A 14,284-nucleotide genomic window follows, 5' to 3' on the forward strand; every position below is an offset into this window, starting at 1 on the left:
TCGCTCTAGCATACGGGAATCGATTCTGCGTGCCGCTCGACTTCGAGTTGCTCACGGGACACGCGCCGTTTTACCAGGCCGCGCTGGGTGATAGGCTCGAATACGAGCTCACGTTTAACGACTATAGCAAAGTAGTGCGTACGCCGAACGGTGATGAGGCCAGTTATGCCATAGAAAACATCTCTCTGGAGTTCGACATGGTCACTAGCCCGGAGCTGGCCAGGCAGGTTCGAAGTCAGTACTCTGGGAAGATGGCTATCCTATACGATCGCGTACTGAGACATAGATCAGTCGTGCGAGATAAGAGCGACACTGTGTGGAATATCAACCTGAACGTGCCGGCGAGATCGATGAAAGGTATCCTGGTCGTCCCCGTGGAGGATTACGAGCCATTCCAGAGGGACAGCGAGAAGTTTTTCAACCCCGAGATTGAAAAGGTGGAAGTGACCATCGAGGGCGTGCCCAACCAGCTGTTCAGTCATGGTATGAGACCACACCAGCAGTGGGATGAGATAAAAAAGCTACCAGTGGGGGATTACATAATAAAGGACCTGGACCTAAGCTCCGTGCAGATCGGTGAATACCTGACCACCAAGTACGCCCTATGGTTGGACATGCGATCCACGGATGATGATAAACTGCACGGTAGCGGACGTCGTATAGATAACGGCAGCGAAGGGATAACCATCCAGATTACTAAGAAGGCTCAAACCGCTGGTAAGTTGAAATTATATCTGTACGTTATTATGGACGCGCAACTTAATATAGACAATGGGAGATTCGTGCAAGCCATCTACTGATGGGGGGTACCCCCCACTACCCACTGACCCACACTGCGCTATCATATGCGGGCAGACTGGCTGTGGGAAGACCGTTTTCGTGTTGGATATGTTGGAGGGTTACTACAAGGATGTGTTCGATAACATCGTTATCATGTGCCCTACTCTGGGCATGAATAAAACGTACGCGCGACCTTGGGTAATGACGGACCCTGACGTACACAAAATCGACCCTGGAACACGCCTGCAGGACTGGTTGAAAGCTCTTCACGAGAAATTTAAAGGGGAACCGACGCTGTTTATACTGGACGACTGCAGCGCTAATCGCGAGATAACAAAAAAGAGAGACATGCTATCGTACCTGGCCTTCTCCGGCCGGCATGCAAATCACAGCGTCTGGGTGCTAACGCAGAAGTTCAACTCGGTGTTGAAAGACCTCAGGGAGCAGACGCGATGGGTGGCCTTATTTCACTGCAAGGATAGGGATTCGTTTGAGGAGTGTTTGAGAGAGAACGATGTGATGAGTAAATTAGAACGGGAACGGGTGAAGAAACAGCTCGCTGAAACTAAACACGCTAAGCTCGTTCTAAAGACCGACCAACCAGTAGCATATATAGTATGCTAAGCAAAGCTAAGCAAAAGCTAAGCAAAGCTAAGCAAAGCTAAGCAAAGCTAAGCATATAGCTATGATATTTGAAGTATTTGTCGTGTGCAACTTAACTTTCATTTCTCTGTGTTTTGTCTGCATCGGGTATTATATAGTTAAAACTAAATCTTACTTGTTATATTATAAGATGGAGTGTGAGGAATTGCTCGAACAGTTGGTACCTGGGGGTACGGCAGGCCCCACTGATGACAAGCGAGAGAAACTGGTGGCGTTGGCTGTTGGCGGCAAAGCCAAACATTACTTTGGAGACTACACTCCGGATAAAATTCACAAAATGTCAGCCGAAGAAATCGATAAGCTGTACAATAGATACGAGTCCCGGCTCGGAGCAGAAATGACAAAGACAATAGGATCGGCTATGACCCAGATATACACCGGTATTGTGTCACATTTCCTTCCCATTCCACCAGAGCGCCGACTTTACCTGTGGGAAGACCTCGAGAAAGACCCTTTTATCGAACACGCCGTGAGCTCTATCAGCTGCGGGCTGTACCACAAATATGGTATGTTGTTGGCTCCAGTGACGGCGGCGATTATCACGGCAAAACATTGTCAATTTGAGAGAAAGAATAATAATAATAGTATAGATGGATGCTGCACAGGAAACCCCAGTGAGTCCCGAGGTGACGGAACCAGTGAGTCCCGAGGTGACGGTGGAGACCACTTCAACAGTAACCAGACAGAAGAATCCTAAGAGAGTAGCTGCCGGTAAAAAACGGTGGTGTAACCAACATAAAGTGACCAACCCAACCCGACTGTTGTTGGCTGTAGGTGTAACTGCTGCCTTGGCTATCTCGTGGTTATATACACGTGAGGGAAACCCTCACCGTGAGGTGGTACCTGAGGTGGTAACCCCCACTGTTGGGGGTGTGGGGGGTACCCCCACCGTCGACCCGCATATCATGTTATAATTTTAATATTTTATATCATATACATAATGTCTGAGGGGAAAACGTTCTTCAACGACGCATACCACGCCACAGTGGTCGCTAGTCTAGCCGTAGGGTACGCTCGGTTGACTAAAATGGTGCTTAAACAACCAACTATCAAGCTAGATTTCAACCTGCAGGATATGGGTATGCTCATAATGAACCTTGGTATGGCGATGGCCACAAAAGACATCCTAGTAAAACAAGGAATAATACCTGATAATATAATGAAATAAATATAGGGATGGCCACGATAGCTATGATGGTCGGTGGGGCGTTAGTGAATGCCCTGGCATTTTCCGGGAGTAATTTCCTCTTCTCGAAACTACGAGATGATCACGCGGCTGAAATACAGGAAGAAAGGAAGCGACACGATCTCGCTACTGAGAAATTACAAAGAGCACAGGACGAGTACGTTAAAAAACGCCTCCAGAGGATCGATTTTATTAACGAACAACTCAAGCGTGAAAACCATGCCATTAAAACATTCTACGATGTCGATGAAGCAATGAAAGAATACTATTTACTAACTGGTAAACAATTGGAACCGCTCAATAAACCCACACTCGCTCAGTACTACACACCATCCAAGGGACAAATGAATCGTGAACTGGGCTTCATAGTGTTGGGTATAGCAGCTACTGCGTTGGTTGCTAAGCAATTAAACTAAAATACCTATATAAGTAAACATGAGACCCGCTCCATACCGATGCGAATATATACTTATGGGGAAGACCGAGGCCTGTGGTAGGAAATGCAGGAATCAGGGGTTCTGTTGTTTCCATATGGGAAGTCCTAACTACACGTGTTCTGTGTGTGGTATCGGGGTTAAAGGGCACTACTGTTTATGTAAAGCTCACGGAGCGAACGTAGTCAGACATCAACTCATATACGAGAATAAAAAAGGCTACATAAAAGAACGTAGGCGACTGCTCAAGATAGCCACTTAAGAGTTACCTCCCCTTACTGTGAACCAATTAGAGATTATACACACCTACGTATAGCTATGTCTGCGGAAAGTGTGATCGCATCTCTAGTTAAAAACATATTCAAATATGAACTGGCTTTATGGGGAAGCTTCAGATTTAAGATAATATTGGACGTGGTATGGATTAAAGAGGGTTTTAAGTATACTCACCCCTTCGAATGGGAGCGGGATATCGCGACTCAATACCATATAGAACGTTTTTCAAGTCTAAGTGAATACTATAACCAAGGCGAGTGCTGGATTGAAACAGCCACACTATATATTTTACCAGGTACGTGGGACGATTTGACAGAATTACTAGAATTGGACCCGGCTGCCCGAGTTTGGCCTCTTCTGGATTGAAATATTTTTTAATAAGGTTACTGTGAACCAATTAGACATTAGTTCTCTTAGGTGTAAACACGATGTCTACTGTAAGCGAGCTCAAGAGGGTCGAAAAACAGAGAGGTGTTATCGGGTATTCTAGAATGCGGAAGTCAGCATTGTTGAGATTACTAGGTTTAGAAGCCCCTCCTACGGTAAAACAATTAAAAGCTCAAGCAAAACAGCTTGGGCACACGGGTTATTCAAACCTGGGGAGAGCCGGGTTAACCGCATTGTTATCACATGCCCCCGTAGCACGTCCCACTGTAAAACAACTGAAAGCCGAGGCACACGATTTGGGTTTAGGCGGGTATTCCCGTATGAGAAAACCACAGCTTTTAGAATTATTACGGCAGAATAGAGCTATTGACCTACAGTTCGTGAGCACTGAGCGCGCTGTAGGTAACTATTTGAGAGGTTGGCGCATGCACGTTGATAGAAACATAGACATTATAGATATCAAGCCTCTGATAGTTGATAAGGTCAACCAGGAACTAAATAATCTAGGAAGTATCAAGTTTCAGATCACAGTGAAAATGTCGCTCGATAAGCAGGTTGGGAGTACCACTGAGTATGTTCAGCCTTACTTCCGAGGTCAACAAGAGGTCGTCACACATGCAGAGACCATTGACGCATCAATCGATACAAGTTTTCAGCAGATACGAGAATACCTAGAACGCTACACACACTTGGGGTCCGGGTGGGCTGTAGATAAAATCGATAATGTATATCTAGACATAGCTAACTACGTGCCGTTCAGAGGCGGGTCATACCTAGCCTTGCCTCCCTACTATAGGAACAAACATGCCATAGTAAACGTTAAGAATAGAGGAAACGATTGCCTGAGGTTAGCTATCAGGTCAGCCTTATTTCCAGCTGGCAAGAATTCAGATAGGCTTTCTAGCTATCCCCAAGACGATGGGCTTAATTGGGATGGTATAGATGAACCCACCCCCATATCCCAGATCACTAAAGTAGAAAAACAGAATAATATGGCTATAAATGTCTTTGGGCACGAAGGTAACAAAACAATAGTACACAGGGTCAGCCCGGTGAAAGATCGCCAAGTTATCAATATATTCATGATCCAGCGAGGTGAAAAGTATCACTATACATGGATAAAACATCTCAGCCGGTTGTTGCACGACCAGTCGAAACACGATGGGGAAAAACACTTTTGTGTACGATGCCTACACGGTTTCAGTCGAGCTGATTTATTAGAATCCCACCGGGATGATTGCCAAGGTGTGGGGCAGACGGCCATACGAGTCGACATGCCTAAGGAAGGTGAAAATATCCTAAAATTCAGTAACCACAAGAACCAAATGTCTGTGCCTTACATCATATACGCCGACTTCGAAGCCTTAGTTGTGGGTGGGGATTCCCCTAGTGGGGGTAGCTTCACCCACAAAACCCAGGAACATAAGGCCTGCGGTTTTGGATACATTGTCGTCCGTTGTGACGGGGAAACGAAAGCCCCGGTAGTGTATAGGGGGCCTGACGCGGCTGAAAGGTTTCTAAAGTGTTTGCAGGAGGAAGAAAAAATTATTAGGAATGCATTGTATAGAATCGCTCCCATGCGTATGACCCGAGCCGACAGGCTAGCTCACGCTAGTAGCACTAACTGTCACGTGTGTGAATCACCACTTAACGGTGATTCGGTGAGAGATCACTGTCACATAACTGGTAAGTATAGAGGCGCCGCTCACAACGCGTGCAACCTCAAGCTTAAAATCAACCCTAAGACAATAAACATCCCCGTTGTCTTTCACAACTTGAGAGGGTACGACTCACACTTGATCATGCAGGCCATCGCGAAAATCGATGGTAATATAACGTGCATCCCCAACAACATGGAGAGATACATCTCCTTCAGCTTAAACGGACTTAGGTTCATTGACTCGTTTCAGTTCCTCCTGTCGTCACTCGACAGTCTGGTCAAGGCCAACAATACCTTCCCTATCACCGATCGATACACAGACGCCGAGACTAGACCCCTGCTTATGAGGAAGGGTGTGTACCCCTATGAGTACATGGATAGTTGGGCCAAGTTCACCGAGACCAGACTACCCCCTATTGACTGCTTTTATAGCAAGCTGAATGAGGCGTCCGTCTCACGAGATGATTACTCGCACGCGACTAACGTATGGAATAAACTGGGTTGTAAGAACCTGGGTGATTATCACGACCTGTACTTGAGGACAGATGTACTGCTGTTAGCCGACGTGTTTGAAACGTTTCGGCGGACCTGTTTAAAGCAGTATAAACTCGACCCCCATGGTATTACACCAGCCCAGGTCTGTCGTGGGACGCCTTGCTTAAAAAAACCGGAGTTAATTTGGAATTGCTCACAGATTACGACATGCACCTATTCATTGAGAAAGGCTTGCGAGGTGGGATTTCCATGGCATCCAAACGATACGCGAAAGCAAATAATCAATACGTGAAAGGTTACGATCCTAACAAACCAACCAATCACATTCTATACCTCGACGCAAACAACCTGTACGGCTGGGCCATGAGCCAGTATCTACCTACAGGGGGATTCGAATGGGTACCCCACGTTGATGTTATGGGGGTCGCACCAGATTCGAATAAAGGGTATATCCTCGAAGTTGACTTAGAGTATCCCAAGGAATTACACACATCACACAACAGCTACCCCCTTGCACCCGAACGTATGAGGGTTAACACAGACTGGATGTCTGAGTACCAACATAACTTGTCAGGTGGTCGTGTGACAGACGTTGAAAAACTCGTTCCTAACTTAATGAATAAGACCAAGTACATCGTTCACTATCGCAACCTACAGCTGTACCTGTCGTTGGGTATGAGGCTGACCAAAATACACAGGGTGCTCATGTTCGACCAGAGCCCATGGATGGAGCCCTACATCAGAATGAACACAGACCTACGAAAAAAAGCCACCAGTGATTTTGAGAAAAATCTCTACAAGCTCATGAACAACTCGGTGTTTGGTAAGACTATGGAGAACCTGAGGAAACGCGTGACCGTGAAGCTGGTTAGATCTAGTGAGGAAGACAAGCTCAGGAAATTGATAGCCAGTCCGGCATTCAACCGTAATAAAATATTTACAGACAACCTGGTTGCCATACACATGAAGAAAAGCCACATAAAATTCAACCGACCTGTTTACGTGGGGATGAGCATCCTCGATTTATCCAAACACCTGATGTACGACTTTTACTACAACGAGCTCAAGAAACAGTACGGCGACAGGTGTGAAGTACTGTACACTGACACGGATTCCCTACTAATGGAGATTCGAACCGAGGACGTGTACGAGGACATGAAAAAACACCTCGATTTATACGACACCAGCGACTACCCTAATACCCATGCCATACACAGTACGGTAAATAAAAAGGTCCTAGGTAAGATGAAGGACGAGTGTGCTGGCACGCCCATAGCCGAGTACATAGGTTTGAGACCTAAGATGTACTCCATACTGAAAGCCGACAATAGTGAGATCCGGAAGGCTAAGGGGGTTAAGAAGTATGTGGTGAAACAACACATCAAACACGCCAGATTCAAGGAAGCCCTGTTCAAGACCCGTACCTTTAGACATAAAATGAACACACTTAGAAGTGATGGACATAAGATATACGGACTGACTATAAACAAGACGTCCCTGTCGCCTATGGACACGAAACGTTGGATAGCTATTGATGGAATAAACACATACGCGTATGGACATGAAAAAATTTGAGGCTATTTACTACAGCCCGCGTGGGTACTGGAAAGGAGCTAACGCAGTAGATAAGCTAGCTAAAATAGCGCGAGTACCCCCGGAGGAAGCCAAAGCGTGGCTTGAAAAACAAGCCCTGTGGCAGATCTATTTACCGGCACCACGCTACGTGCCTAGAAGGAGGTTCGGTATTAACATACCTAATAGCATTCACCAGGCAGACCTATTGTTCCTACCCCACGATAAGAGGTACAAGTATGCCTTAACCGTAGTGGATGTAGCCAGTCGTTACAAGGAAGCCGAACCCTTGACCACGAAAGATTCGGCCCAGGTAGCCAGAGGATTCGAACGCATATACAAACGCAGCCCGCTGACGTGGCCAACAGAGCTGCAAGTTGACCCCGGACGGGAGTTCATGGGTGCCGTGTCACAACTGCTAGCCAAACACGATACAAAGGTCAGGCGTGGCACGGCCGGAGCCCATCGCAGCCAAGCCATAGTTGAGAGATTTAATAGGACTTTGGCTGAGCGCTTGTTTGGCCATCAGTATGCTAGGGAGATGACCACCCCTGGAAAACGATCGACTGAATGGGTCACGAGGTTACCCAAGGTGGTGTCGGCAATCAACCATGAAGTCACCCGTCTCACCGGTAAGAAACCGGCAGACGCTATCAAACTAAAATCAATAGTTGCAGAGTCGGCCGCTCCATTGCGTGGGAAGGAGAAACAGATACCAGATAGGGCCCTAGTGAGGTATCTATACCAGCCGGGGGAACACGAGGGCGATAGCCGTAAGCGAGCCACCGATCCTATATGGTCAGTCAAAACTTACAACATAGATAAAGTGGATATGAAAACCGACGAACCTAACTTGTACTACTTGAGGGGTGGGCCGGGTAGGGGATTTGTAAGAGAAGAATTATTGATCGTACCGTACGGCACAGTGTTACCTCCTACCAAGGCACAGTAATTACCGCCAACTTTTTTGTAGTAGGGGTAATAGTAGCAAGAGCTAATGACCCAACCAAAGCCTTATTTAGTAAATAAGGCTTTGTAGAGACATTTCTTGAAAGTGAGCCAGAACTGTCATTCCCTATACTACTCTAGTGAACATCTTGGTGATCCTGAGCACGCCCCCCCCAAAAAATATTGTTGCGCTGAACAATATACCCCCTTTCCTCGCTCAGGGAACATACACAAAGGCCAGCAGAGGATTCAAGTTTCCGTATATATACATATATATATATAATATTATATATGTAAGTGTGTGTGTGTGCGTGCGTGTGCGCGCGCCTGTGTGTGTGTGCGTGTGTGCGTGTGTGCGTGTAGGTTGTCATTCATAAATGTATTGCCCTATCTTTCTATTACTCATACACACTCATCACGTGGCAAATGGTAAACTCTGTATCAAATACTTTAATCTCTATCTATTGAAGTGTCATTTTGTACAACCTAGAGTCGAGCAACACAGTATCGTCACGGTATATTGTGTCATGGAGAATATTTGTGTTTGTTTAACATGACACTCGATAATTCGGTAACTCTCACTTCCAGACAACAGGGGCTTCGACCTATCAAAGTTCAACGAGAGGATTTGACTGTAAGTCGCCATTAAAAGAACCGGGGACGTTTTATTCTGCGTACCATAGGGAAACTTGAATCCAGTGCTCACTGTTCAAAAGGTTGTACTGGATCGGTAGATGACATTCGGTGACAAGGTTAAATGCATGACCTGACGGCGAGGGACTTTCACCCCTCACCCAACCGCACTCAAATATTAACAGACTGTCTGGCCCAGATTCGATTATTTACATGCATCCCTCATGTACCGTATTTCCTGTTTAATCCAGGTGTGATGTAAGTCGTTTGTTGGGGATTAAAGATTGTGGAAAATTTGTTGAAAAAATAATCATATACAATAGTTACAGGGATAGGGTGTGGTATTACGCCGCATTCAGCAATATTCCAGCAACATCACAGCGGTGGACACCAGAAATGGGCTTCACACATTGTACCCACGTGGTGGAATCGAACAGGTGTAATCGGCGTGATGAGCTGGAGCTTTAACTACTGGGCTATCCCTATGCCTCTGATGAAGGTTGAACAGATTTCTAATAATAATACTGCCCATGCGAGCTATACAGAGTTTATATCAACCTCAAAGATGGGGTACCCGCCATACGGAACAACAGAAAGTTGGCAGATTTGTTTATTTCATCTGATCATTGATGGCTACATAGTGGCATGTTTACTGTAAGGGATCGGTGGGTGTGTACTGACTATAGGACTCACAGTAACTGTGAGGACTCTCTGGGATCGGGGTTTCTTTGGCGTACACAATGACTTGTGGTGCTACAACTGGCAAAACCTGTTAGATTGTTAGATTATCATAGTCCGGCTGTGATTAATATCATGTTCATCCTTTTGTGCAATACTTCTGCCCTTCTGGTGGATCTGAAACACAAGGATGCATTTATGATATCCCTGTCGTATCATCAACACTGTACATTCACCACAATTTGTAGCCTTCAGTCTGTCATGTTGCAATACCATGCCCTTCAGGTATTGCTGCCTTCATACTGTTATTTACTAGTAGCTTATTAACAAAGGTGGGTGAGTGAGTGGGGGAGTGTCTGAGGCGAGAGAGCGAGAGAGAGTAAGAGAGAGAGAGCGAGGGAGGGAGTTCTTGAGAGAGATGGAGAGAGAGCAAGAGAGAGGTGGAGAAAGAGAGAGCGAGAGAGAGTGCGAGAGAGGAAGGGAGGGAGGGTGTTTAAGGCACTTTTAGCAATCTTCCAGCAACATCACGCTTCGTGACATCAGAAATAAGCTTCACGCACTGTACCCATACGGACAATAGGACCAAGGACTTGAACCTGACAAGCAAACGCTTGAACCACTAGGCTACCCCACTGCCCCTAGGAGGATAACGGTAAACATCGTCGTATCGTCATGATCAACTAGAACTGATCATGCATGTCAGAGGTAAATTTTCAACTTAACATGAAATTTCTGTTACAAAGGTAACAAAAATACCCTTAATGAGTACATATGATGCCAACATACTGGCATTTGAGTATTATGACGGCTTTAGAACGAACCTATTGATTTGACCGCATTGAAGTGAATTCATGGTATTCCATAAAGAGTTTTCATGATAAATTATGTGTGTAGCTGTGAAATGTGATATCCCATTATAATATTACCTTTAGAAATCATAGGTAGAATCCTGTTGATGAAGACACATTCGTGGTTGACTACCCCGTGTCCTGCGGCTAACTTGCTGCCCACGTCCAGGACCATGTAGGAGAGATCAGTGTTGTCAGAGGCTGGCCAGTTCACCTTGATGGGGACAGGAGCGTTTGGATTACTGTATACAGATAAGAAAACCTTTATAAGTATTGAATATATCAAAACAATCTGTCGCTTGATCTGTTGAGTATCATTAAATTTGTAGTTTAGAGTATACACCATTTCACTCTCTCATTCACTCACTCACCCCGACTTGGCAAAGTTGGTCCAGTATGTCATGATGGTTCTGCTGAGTTCCACTTCCTCCTCTGTACATCCCAGAGACTTTTCAAGGACCCAACCAAACACAAAGTCAAGTTCGTACCAGTGTGCTGCTCCCATCCACTGTGGGTTCGGACTAACTGATAATCGGTGATTAAAATTGTAGACATAGGTGGGTTTGGCAGGAGAGTACAATCTGTCAAACTCAGGATGAGGATACTTAAATCTCCTGTCCGAAGTTGCGCGAGTCACTACATCTAAATAATCCGTGTCCTTTAGAGGGGCTTTCAGACTTTCATAAAACAGACGGATAGGCTCTCCAATGTCTTTTCCAGTGACAATGTCAAAAGAAAGAAAGCTGTCATATTCTTGACGACTTAAAATCAGTGTTTCCGGTAATGTTGATACCTTTCTCAACGAACGTTTCAATGTCATTGCAGAAAACAGTGTTGTCTCATCTGGTCTGCTTTATGGAACCTGTGGACAATAGAGTTTTGGGGTCATCGGGGAGGAAGTACCCATCCATAACTGGAGGAAATGAAACTCCTTCATCTAATAAAACAAGCTGAACGTCAACCATAGTCTGTGCGTCTGCTGTCTTCAAGCAGTCATATATCTCGGCATCAGTCGAAGATGAAGGACACTGAAGGAGATCAGCAAATCTCTTCAGTTTCCGTTTTGCTGTTTTGGGAACGTTGTATATCCATGAGCAAGTGGGGATTCCACTCTGTGCGATTGCTCTGTCAAACAGGTCTCTTGACAGAGGTGAAGCCAAGTGTACACCTACGCTTACACAACCAGCACTTTCTCCAAATATGGTCACTCGGGTTGGATTTCCACCAAAGTTGGCAATGTTGTCTTTCACCCACTGTAAGGCCAGTCGTTGATCCATCAAACCCATGTTGCCAGGGATGGTATTTGGTCCAAGGTAGCTGAACCCTAAAGGCCCCAATCTGTAATTCATTGATACAACGATGACGTCATTCTCTGCCGCAAGGTACTTTCCTTCATACAGTGGCAGTCTTGTAGATCCAAAATAGAAACCTCCACCGTGGATCCAGACCATCACTGCTAGATTGCCAGCATTGTCTGATGGCGTCCACACTGTAAGATGAAGGCAGTCTTCACTGTAATCGTCTGGCATCTGTTTGTGCTTCTCATCTGTGCCGTGGGCACCTATTGGTTGGAAGCAAGATGGCTTTGGGTTTTGTGCATCTCTCACTTCCGGTCCTCATGACTCTGAAGGCTCAGGATTCTAGTAGCGTAGATCACCTACAGGATCCTTGGCATATGGGATTCCATGGAATACGTCAATGGACTTGCCCAACACTGACACTCGTTGTCCTAGAAGTGGGCCACTTAAAGTTGATACTTTCTGTGTTTTCGCAGTAGACAAGACCAGCAGTAACGTCACAGATGTAGAAAGTGCGGGTCTTTTTCCTGTCCACATTCTGAAAGAATACGTAGATTTTAAAATACATTTTTACAGTTGACCCTTTGATCCTTTCCAATTCCTGTTCCTAGTTAATCACAGTTTCTTTAGACAGAGGATGTGCCACTACTAAGCTGGTACGCATCGTGTAGCTGTGTAATGCAGGACAACAGTGTTGAGATTGTCACTTGAGGACAATGGTGTCCAGCAATCTGTGGACACTGGATGTTGGCAAAAGAGAAAGACTCGAATAACCACTGATGTGCAGCTAGGTAGCTGACAATCATATGCATATGGGCGAATATAAGTCACTGAATGTACAGATGGTCTTAATGAATGGGTAAATTTAACGTTGACAAGAAAAGAAACAACACTATGTGTAACAAAGTAAGCCGACCCTGAGCAGTGCCTATTGTGAAGGCGGTCAGGCGTGTCAGCCGATGGTCAAGTTCAGGCAATTAACAACTTGCTATCGTGAGTTATGACCACTCATCAACAGTGATGGGCAGGATGACACAAGTCCTTCTGATGACCACTGACTGATACGTGACCCGGATTTGGGGGACTAAGTATAAAAGGAACAGAACAGAGTTTCTCGGCAGACCGAACTGCATTTCTCTTCAGTGCGAACTAGGGAGACTATATACAGATATCCCTGTTCGAACACATCTTCTCGGCAGTCAGTTACCAGTACATGGCCTCGATGTACTGGGGACGCGTGTAAACTGTCTAGTAATGTAAAGAAGTCATGTAATTAATAAATTGCTCTTACACAAGAAATGACCCTGAGTGTTCCGTCGTTCCTTAGGAAGAAAACCGAGAAGAGCCTGACTTATCGAAGTTGTGTGTAGTGTTACACGTGTAATTAAAATAATTTCATGTAGGTGTAACGTTCACTCTAATGGGAACAATCGTTTTTAAACAACATGGAGGTCTTCGGATAAGGGTGGGCAATACACAGGCCTACCTGTATACACGCATATGCAACCCAAATCTCAATAAAGGCTAACAACGCTGCTAGTCATTAACTATATTTCACCAATCGTACATGACAATGCTATTTCATGGAAAACAATTTGTCAACACACACTCACCTTGTACCTGACTCGACAGTTGCAATGAGGACACTGCAGTGGGATGTACATGTAGACGCTGTTAAACCGGTGACCGCAATCTCAATATGCTCCTCAAGAAAGCAGGGGAACCCCATTTTCAATTTACGAATGAACACATTGGGAGGCATATAGGAGTCAATCAATGTTGATATGATAATAATGACTCTTTTGAGAATGCACCACCACTTGCACTTCCTTATGACCTTATGTATTTGTACAGTAACCAGTCTTGAAAGATCATTAGTGTATTAGTAGACGCGTGAAGGTCCCGGAGGTAGAACAGGCCTTCAGCAATCCGTGCTGGCCATAATAGGCGACTCTGCTTGTTGTAAGAGGTGACTAATGAGATCGGGTGGTCAGGCTCGCTGTCTTGGTTGAAACATGTTTTCCCAATTGCGCAGATTGATGCTAGTGTTGTTGATCACTGGATTGTCTGGTCGAGACTCGATTACTTACAGACCGCTGCCAGTCAGTCTGTTATCCTTACATGAGCATGTCATTGGTAATGACCTTCTGATTCCTTGAACGATCAAGACCCGATTTCTCGAAACAGACTGAAGTTAAAGTTTTTACTCAAATTTGATAAGATGCAGGAAATACATTTCCCAGAATGGACTGGATAATAGCGACATTTGGGACGCTCCGAAACCAGGCTTACAATATTGACTTGGGCACGGTCTCGTTACTGCACCAGAATAATCAAGAGGAGCCCACGGACGACTGGAACCCCGTGACGTCAGAATAGGCGATGATGACGTCATGACCATTGTACTTGAACCTTGGTGCGGTGGG

General features: G+C 45.4%; 1 pseudogene; it reads right to left on the reverse strand.

Annotated features, from left to right (window-relative positions):
• Nucleotides 1–9,851: 9,851 nt before the first annotated feature.
• LOC137260436 (acetylcholinesterase-like) lies at nt 9,852–12,395 on the reverse strand (annotated as a pseudogene).
• Nucleotides 12,396–14,284: the final 1,889 nt, after the last annotated feature.

Source organism: Haliotis asinina, chromosome 13, assembly GCF_037392515.1.
Source record: "Haliotis asinina isolate JCU_RB_2024 chromosome 13, JCU_Hal_asi_v2, whole genome shotgun sequence".
Classification (NCBI taxonomy): Eukaryota; Metazoa; Mollusca; class Gastropoda; order Lepetellida; family Haliotidae; genus Haliotis; species Haliotis asinina.